Genomic DNA, 9,994 nt, shown 5'->3' on the forward strand with positions numbered 1-9,994 from the left:
ATAAGAAGCCCACAGGAGTACAGAATTGCTGTTGACAAAAGAACTAATTTAAAGCAGAAAATATGAAGTCATATTAGACTCAAGAGGAAAACTGTAGTATGGGAAGATGTAAAATCAGAGAGAAGGAAGGTGGCAATTCAGGAAAGCTCAGCCCACTGCAAGAAACAACCCAAGGGCTGGCACTTTCCTGCATATTTGCCAACTGCCTGGCCAGCCTGGCTGGCAGAGCAGCTTCATCTGGCTGGTCACGAACTGCTGAGCACATCACACCACATTGGCCCCAGCCATTTATTATGTACATCATGCACAATAAATTATGATTGCATACTCATAAATTGATTGTGTGCATAAGACTGCTTTCAAGTCTGGGGTCAGTTGAAGGAGCCCAAATAAAGGTGGCCAAAGCATTAAAGGTTAGAAATGTTACTATTTTTGTCAGCCAAACTTGTAGGTTGTTAAGTGACGCCAGTGATGCAATGTTTGCTTTGGGAGTGCACAGTAAAAACCTCCTCCCAGTAAAAGGCAACTGAGATGCTTTAGACACAGGTGAGCATAAAGGCATCACCTAAACAGAAATCCTGTCATAAGCAAACACCATAATATAAATAAAATGTAGAAGTCACACACCTTGGAAACGATGTTGAGGGTGTCTCAATTAGAAATAAACAAGTTTCAGCAATTAAAATGTGATAGAAAATGCTTGGATGCTAAAATGGATGTTAAATTAAATTCACATAAACTTTTAATTAAGAAAGAAGTCATGACAACACAAAGCATGGCTCAAGTCTGTCTGAGGCAAATTCAAAAAATGTTGACCTGTGGAAAAGAATCCTTTCTTAGATTAAATTCCAACTTTGATCTTCCCTGAAGACTATAATTAATTTCTTTTGTCCTTAGTAGGTCATATTAACACTTGTTTATGGCACTGGAGTGGGGAAGCTACTTTTTAAAAATAATTATTTCTAGAAAATAATTAATTTTGAATTAATTATATTTTTAATTAATTAATCAAAACTAATCCTAAATGTCTATTATTTTTAATTTGTGTAGCCTCTTTGGACAAGTTTTGTCTCTTTGATTCTCAAGAGTGGTTTGCAGCCTTCCACCCAACAAGTCAATTGTGCTGACCAAGTTTTACCTTACATGTGTACTCTGCTCCTGTAATTACTTAACTACAAATAAGTTAAATCATACATTCTCTCATGAGATATCCACTTAGACTATAGGTTCCTTGAGTCGATAAGGCCTTCGGTTATGAAATCATCTTCACCTGGATGTAGCTGAGAAGGTCTGATACAATTATTTTAGTGAATATTTGTTGGTTTATTAATTTACTATCCCTTCTTTGCTCATCCACTACTACTGTATCAGGTAGTTTTCTAATGCTTTCTTTTGGGAAAGGACCCTGCTAAACTGGATGCCTGTGTGCATTTTGCCAACTGCATCCCAGCAGCATCCATCACCCACAGCCATACACAAAGCTCATTTCTCATAATATCTGAAGGTGTGCACAAATGAGTACCAGTACATTTTATGGTTCTTGGGAAAAGATCTGCTTTGGTGCCAGAGATACTACATGCAACTGCAAGACAGCGTCCATACTAGACCTGAGTCCATTTCCAAAGAGAACTGCTGTTGAAACGCTTAGAACTGAGGTCACCTTTTCCAGGAAAGAAGTAGTTAATTGGCAATTTGTGGCTTCTAAAATAATTGTTCTTTATTTGAATGTAATTTTCTTTTTTTAAAGAGCATAGATTGAAAATATACTCTTCAAAAAGAAATCCTGAAACTTAGTTTTGTTTATATTTAAGAAAGGACACACTTTCCAGTGGAAGGTGTTCCTACCCATGGCAGGGGAATTAAACTGAATGATTTTTAGGTCCCTTCTAACCAAACCATTCTATGATTCTATGAAAGCTGGCATGGATGCCTGCATTAATCACATTTCTTTATACAGCTCTCAAGGAGTGTTTTGTGGAAAGAGTGGAAATTAGCTTTCATGTACAGTACTTGTCTTTTAAGCAAAGATATTACAGTATGTCCAAAAATTTATTGAGCCTACATATGATTATTTGGACTCCCTCTGAGTAACAGTAAATATTTTTGCATTTTTAAACCTATGTTTATCACTCAGACTTTACTTAGAAAAAGGTCACCCTGGATACAACTCATGGAGCTGATAAAGATATTTGTTTAGGGACAGGTAGCCTAAACTGTCATCCAGTTTCTTTTTTTCTAATGCCTTCTGCTAGTTGGTCTCTCAGAGGTGTTTGAACAATAGGAAATATAAGGGGCACAATGAAGCCTAATCCCAATGAACATTTATGTGAAGGACTGTAATTCGCAGTATTAAACACAGGTTTAAGTCATGATGTAGAACATCTAAGTAATAAATATGTTTATGGCTATATAGATATTTTATGTATATATTTACTTATATATTTTGCCTTTGAGGTAAAATTCTAATTTCTCATAGATTTCTATGTTTAAAATTTTCAATGTGTAATTATGCATTTTATGAGATTGGATTACAGAGTTGCTTAAAATTACACTAGCTTTCTTAAGAAGAAAACCAACCAACTAACAACAGCAAAAACAAACCCAGTGTTTTGATGCTGCTCCCTTAAGAAAAAAGCTTTTACTACAGGTTAGTTTAAGGCCTGTACTAAAAACTTTCTTGAGACTGATGCTACAAAAAGGTTTGCGATAGAATTATTCTAAAAAAAGGACCTCTCGATCAATTTGTAGTTTTTGGGGTAGTATCCATCTTAGATTCCTTCTATAATTTCTCTATTAACCATGGAGTCCCCAAAGAAATGATTGATGCTCAACAGCTCAAAAAACACCCATCCAGATGAGAACTCTTTTGGAAGATATATTTGATAGGTATTAACAGTCTCTGGTTATCTTGCAGAAACATAAGGCTGCAGTTCTGAGCTTTTAGGGTTCCAGATGGCGTAGATCACTGATGTGGCTTGTTTCATAGTAAAATGGAAAAAGTGTGAAAGAAATAGCTCTTTTTTCCCTATTGTGGCAAATGTTACATGTGACATATTTTTAATACTGTGCTTTACATACTTTCTGTAAGTTTGTGGTATAAAACAAACAGAAATCCAAAGTAAAACAGTGAAGAACTGTAAGAATCTAAAGTTTAGTACTTAAAACCATAAAAAAAGGAGAGTTGAGACTGTGCATGAAATCTTAATACACTCTTCTTTTCCATGTACTTTTTGAGCCTTTACCTGCATGATCATGTGCTAATTTTTCCTTGAGATACCTGTCTCTTCAGTAAGAGTTAATCTTCACTTTTTCTATTTATATTCCTCATTAATTATGTGGCCTTACAACTACACTTCATTCAAATTTCACAATGAAAACAAAACTGGTGATTTTCTCTGGGTATTTCTGTGGTGTAAAATATTAGTGCTTCACAAATACAGATAATTTTATCTACAGAGGACATAAGGGAATAGGTGACATTTTTGTACAGCTTTATATATTTTTATATATTTAAGCTATAGCTCCAGTCAATCTCTGTTGCTGTTTTATGCAAACCTAAGAAGCAACTAGTTGGGGTTTTTTTCTTTCCTTTTTTTTTTTCCCTCTGAAATTCTAAAGAAAAGAAAATCAATATTCAATCTAAGTCAGACATCTAGCATGAAAAATTTCAGCCTGTAGCCTGGTGCCTGGCAAAGTTGTATGCAATTAAAAGTAAGCATTTTATTATGTGAAATTTCAGGCAACTTGAACTGAATCAGCTTTTGAACACTTGTTGCAAGAAAGCTGTCATAAAAAATTGAAATTAAGGGATTGAAAGAGAAAATAGAGCATGTTAATTTTTTTCATTCTCTGACATGTTTGTATTGCATTATTCCTGTTTTACTTTAGTGTAAATAATTAGTGTAAATCAGAGAACTGCCTTATGGTAAACTGTACTGATTAAAATGAAACAAGTAAGGATGTTGTGCATTATTATAATTATTGAATATTGATATTGACAGTTGTTGCCAGAGGCCAGTGACATTAAAGCTCCATTTCAATAAGGGCTATGCAAACATATTATAAAGTGAAAACCCTGACTTTTACTGCAGGTTTTTCTGCATTGTTGATCAGCATCACTGAATAACATGAGAAGTAAGCAAAATAACTGTAACAAAATAAGACAATAATACAAATTAGAGATTCTTAATATAGGAAATAATACAAAATAGCTATTTGACAATCTGTTTGGAAGTAATGCTTGTTATTATTTTGATTTTTTTAAAAAGACAGTGAATTAGGATCAGTAAAGGGGAATAGGTTAACCAGGGATCCACCTTTCTTTGAATGCCTTGAACTAAATGAGATCAAACTGATTGAAATGCTTATTGGGTTTCTGGGGAAATCTCTCCCTGAGCAATATATCTGTCTGAATGGAGACTCACCATTTATCAAGCTTACAGCAAAGGGCCTTTGAACTGGTGGACAGTTGGCATAGAAACACCCTCAGCTAGGCTGGCATTTCTAGCATTCACATTGTATGACAATTTACTGTGTGTCAGCAACCAGTCACATACCCAAGAAAGCAATGAGCATGACTACATGGGCATTATGATCTTGAAACCACAGTAGTACTTCCCATCCACACAGAAAACAGAAAACCAAATATAAGCCAAAGCTGAAAGAGAAGTGTGGTGAATGGAGGGTGCCAGAGCCTCACCCCAGCAAATCAAGTCATGACGTCATGAGGGAACTGATGCAGCAGTGGACCACAGATCTGTTTGCAAACTTTGGAAACAATCAAGTGCCATATCGTAAGAGAGAGCACAGAAAAAAGGGAGAAAGCAAAGGAGAGAGAGCAGTTTCTGAACAAATCTTGGAGCCGTTACTGGCTATATGAACATTCTTAAACCACGGTGAAGACAGCTGTAGTCACTTTGGGACTGAACTGAAAGGGATGCAAGAAAATACAGCAACTAGCAGGTGAGTTAAATTCTCACTCTGCTGTTTACATTCTTCCACTTGGCCCTGCAGTGCCAGTCATGATGGCTTGATGTTAATCTGTCTGGATTCAAATAGTCCATTATTTACTAGACAATTTTCTGTTGCTGTATTGGGAAAAAAATATGTAGAAATTGAGAAAGTATTTCAAGAACTTTCAGTTTTCAAATTTAGTTTATGAAGGATTTTTTTCTGGTGATATCATGGAAGAGATTATTTACAGCAACAGTCTCAGGACTGTTTAGAAAAACATGCTTCTGTACCTTCACCAAAAACCCACCCACCCAGCACCATGCCCTCTCAATCTTTGCTCAGACTTCAGTCTTAAGAGAAAACTGATGAAGAATTTTGGTAAAGACTCTGATGACTGGTTCTTTCTCATGATGAACTTCAGATGAATAATATAACTTTTATAGATCCATGGATACCACCTTCTAGTAAGAAATCAGAAAGCAAACTGAATTAAAAACAAAAAACACAATAAAAATCTTATACACTAAACAAAACCACACAGAAATTGTATTTTGTTAACTATGATTCAAAGATACTATATGAACTTTATCTTACTATTATTAATAGGTATAGTGCTCGTGGTCTTATCATGAACATGGTTAAATAAACCTGGTAATTTTCAGTGCATAATTTTGACCAAGTAAGAACTAAAAAAAGAATTTGAAGAAAGTCCCTTTATGATTTAAACATGGCAATTTCCTTAGAAATATCTAATGAGAGCAATATCTAGTGAAAATTTCCTTAGAAATATCTAGTGAAAAACTGGCCTTCCAGGTATCACTATCAATAACTAATCCTAAGCAATATAAATTCATTTTCTCTGTGGCACTGGGCAAATTTATTTATTTATTTATTTATTTATGGCTGAAATGTCCATACAGTGTAAGTCTGATGACCCTGTTTGGGCAATGAATTCATCTGTTACTATGTGAATGGTCTGTAATAATGAAAAAGTTGAAACTAGTGTCAGTGAATTTCAAAATCTTGAGAAAGAAGAAACATGTATCAGTTTTAAACTACTTTCCAACAGACCCCTAGACAGAACAATTTATAGATCTCCTATATACTAGTTACAGAAGTGTAATTAAAGTCTACATCCACTTAGCTTGTTGTGAAAGTTGCATAGAATGTGTTTTAAGCTAGCATGATTCTTTTCACAAAGAAAGTTAGACAATGAAGATGAGGCATATGAAGATGGTCAGTCACTGACAGGTAGTAACCCATTAAACAATGATATTTCCATCCTTGTTCACACTTCTAAAGCTTTCAGAGTAATCATGAGATCTGTATCCTGCAGAGATTTTAAATTCTGTCTTTGAAGTTGCCCAGTATCTCTTCAAATGTCTATTTCAATTCTCTTGTTCCACCATTCCATCTATTCAGGAAAAGTCTGTACCTACTTACTGTTGTATTAAAGAGCACACACAAGACAAAGTGAATAGAAGAGAACCAAAATAGAAATACTTACTATGAAAGCCAGTAATACTAAAAAAAAATATGACAGGTTCTCAGCAGGCAACAAGCTGCATACAGCCATCAGGGTGTATTTCAGAGCTGTTTCTGAATTCCATGATTTAATTTATAAGTGATCTATGAGAAATGCAATTTGGCATTTTCAAATTAAATAACCTGTCTAAATAAAAATGGAAAATGTATTATTTCACTACAGTTAAGTCAGACAACTTGAAATAGCATTTGCAGCCAAATTGAAAGCAAATGGTAAAATTATTCTGATTTTATCCCCTTTGAAGTAATTCTTCTCATCAGTGTCAACTGATAAGAGGAGATTTTATAAGCACATCTACTGCTACCAGGAATTTGTAAACAATGTTTATAATTAGTGGGGGAAAATAGTATCACAGTAAATATATCCTTGGAGGAGTGTGAAAGAAATGTTTGTGGGTTTTTTGTTTGTTTTGGGGTTTTTTGTTTGTTTGGGTTTTGGTTTTGTTTGTTTGTTTGTTTGTTTTTGTTTAGTATAGACTTAGACAGAGTATTAAGGAGTTAATAAAGATCCTGTTTAACTGCAAACTCTATGTTAGCTAAAGCTCATTAAATATGTCCTGAATTTATGTAACATTGTCAAATTGGAAAACATGCACATGAGGTTTACAAAGCCAATACTTCTGGTCTGAAATACTGTCTAGTTTCACCAGAACAATCCTTTCTAGTCACAAGTTATTACTTTATGACTGCAAATGGTTTCAAACTTCACAGGAGTAGTAGATTAATTTTTTGTGGTTTTTTTTTTTTTTTAAATTTACTAATACACATTCAGAAATGTTATTGAACACAGTACTGTAATACTTAGTTGAAGCTGACTGGAGTATTTCTTCTTGTTTTAGAACAAGTTTGTTGAAATTGATGAAATTAAAAAAGCACCTCTAACTTCCTCCTTTTGAAAAATCTTCCTTTTTAAAATCTTCCTTTTGAAATCATACAGCGTTTCACAGGATTTGGAACAGAAAGGAAAGACAACTGGATTAACAGGATAATCTTGACCCTTGTAAAGATACAGTATAAAAATATTTATTCAAAGATCTGGGCATTCTGTAGGCCCTTGTACACAAATGTACAAAGCATCATTTTTCTTTTGTGTTTATCACTTTGTTATTTGCTTCAGTCAGTGCTGCTTAGATAGAAGTACCTTGTTTACTGTATCTGTAATGTCAACTATTTAAAACAGAGAATATTTCTGTGTTTTGATGTTTGTTGTTATCAGTATTTAGTGATTGCATCACTATTTAGTGATTGGGCTCTGCTTTCAGTAATTCAGGTTCCCCTGATGGATAACTAATTGCTCATCAGGCTAATCCTGTGGATTTCAGTGGTTCCACTAACAGGTTAACAAACTGCTTTAAATCTGAATCTCAGTACCTACAGGTATCTTGAAAGTGATACATCAGAGCTGAAAAATACTTGCACTGAAAAGGTTTTGACTGTGGACAAAAATGTCTTATCTCATTTGAGATGTCTTATTTCATTTGAATGCTTTCATCCAAAACCCACCATTTTATTTCTGCGCTTCCTGATCTTAGTGTTTATGCTTTACATGCAAAAAGAGAAGACTTAGTACACAAATCTATTTTGATAAAATTACAAACAATATCTTTTGTATCTTCAGTATATCAGTAAGTGTATGATCCCAATTCAAGAAGGCTGCTTCACTGCTTGACAGAATGACTGTAACTGACTTCAGTGAAACTTATATCAGTACGTAAAAAAATGGCGAATTATAGAAATAAAATAGAGTCCCCAAATACCATAGATTTATAACAGGAATCTTAGCCTGCAAAGCAGAGTGTAAAATATTCTAGATTGTGAGACAGAGATACTTGATAAAAGAGTATCTGATCACAATAAGAAGGATTTTGAAAGGAGAATTTGAGATTGGAATGGCCAATGTTAACCAGAACACCTTGTATCTACAGCTAATTCTTGGGCTCTTGGTGCTGTTTGCAAGGCATTCTAGGTTCTCTGTGAGTCAAAAACCCCCACAGTTCATAGTCATACTTGCTGTCTGTTGCTAATCTTGATGTACTCAAGGAATGGAGCAGGTGACCTTTCAAGATCTGTGGTTCCTGCAGGCCTGGGTCTAGCGGGTCAAGGAAGAAGGAAACTTTGCATGTTGTTGCTAAACTAATTTGTGGATATGTAAGAAGCATAAGTATCTAGTTTAAAATACATCACTGTTACTAAAGCACTGGTGAAACTGACACTGTCACAATAACTTTCTTTAGCAGTTTTGGTTAATCCAATTTTGTATTAGAATAATTACTTCTATTGCTTTATTTATGAAAAAATGTAAATAACTGAGCTCACATTTGTGAACTAATCCTTATGGTACTAGTGCTTTGACACATTTGGGAAGCAAATGTAAACAGCATGAAAGCTGGTATTTTTCTATGATTTGTTGTTCATTTAACTTAAAGCTGTTCCTTGAAATTGAAGAAAATTTGGTATTCCATAGATGCATTTCACTTGGGGAATTTTCTAAAAATGCACTTTAGAGAATAATTTTGGAAAGGGTTCATAAATTAGCTGAGGTGAAAAATTAAAAGATAAGAAAAGAAAAGAAGCGAGGCTCCATTACCCAGTACTCTAGCAGATTTATTGGGAAGTCACCCTTTCAGCTAGTGTTTTTATAACTTAAACAAATTACAAGTAAACATCATATTTGTATGTGACTTTTCATGAAAGCAATGCTTCAAAGTGATTCATTATTTATTACACGCTCTGTGGTATACAGGCTATCCATCCTGCAGCTGTTAGACATAATGAGAACAAGAAAAAGACCTTGTGTGCTTTAGTAAAAGGTAGCAAATCTGGAGTAACTTTCAAACAATATAAAAGAAAGGGATTTATGTACAAAACTGATGAAACGTAACGAATGAGAGGCTCTCCAGAAACTCAGTAGCTCTTCCTATTTACCTTCTGACTCTGACTTAGTGCTTCAGTGTATGGGGTTTATGCTTATATATAGGCTTAACCAGTATTTATGGTTATGTACTGGTTTAACCAGGTTCTCCTTTTCTGCTTTTATTTAATTAAAAATATCAACGCATGGGAAAAAAAATTAGCCAGAGGCACATACTCTTCTTCGATTATGAATTTTTCTGATTTTTTAACATATTTTTGTAATTTATAGACTGGTTTCGTGCTGCAATTCCAAGACACATTAACTGGCACAAGGAATTATGTGGGTATTTATATTATCACAATAATTATTAAGTGGTGTAGTAATTGTAAATTCTTATATTTATAATATAAGAATGAATATTTTGAACCCCAGTGTTTCACTGACTTTCTAATAAAACTATTATTTTTACTTCCCCCACCCGTTTACAGAACAGGAACCAGGCAGGAGCCGGGGGTGATCAGCACCATGGACAGAAGCCACGGTGGCAGGTGGTGTTCAGCGGCACAAGGGACACCCACCCATCCACCCATGCGCGAGTCTAAAGCCTCCCGAAAGACTGATTGCCTGAAACACATCTTAACC

Source organism: Corapipo altera, unplaced genomic scaffold (assembly GCF_003945725.1).
Source record: "Corapipo altera isolate COAL_440 unplaced genomic scaffold, ASM394572v1 0, whole genome shotgun sequence".
Lineage (NCBI taxonomy): Eukaryota > Metazoa > Chordata > Aves > Passeriformes > Pipridae > Corapipo > Corapipo altera.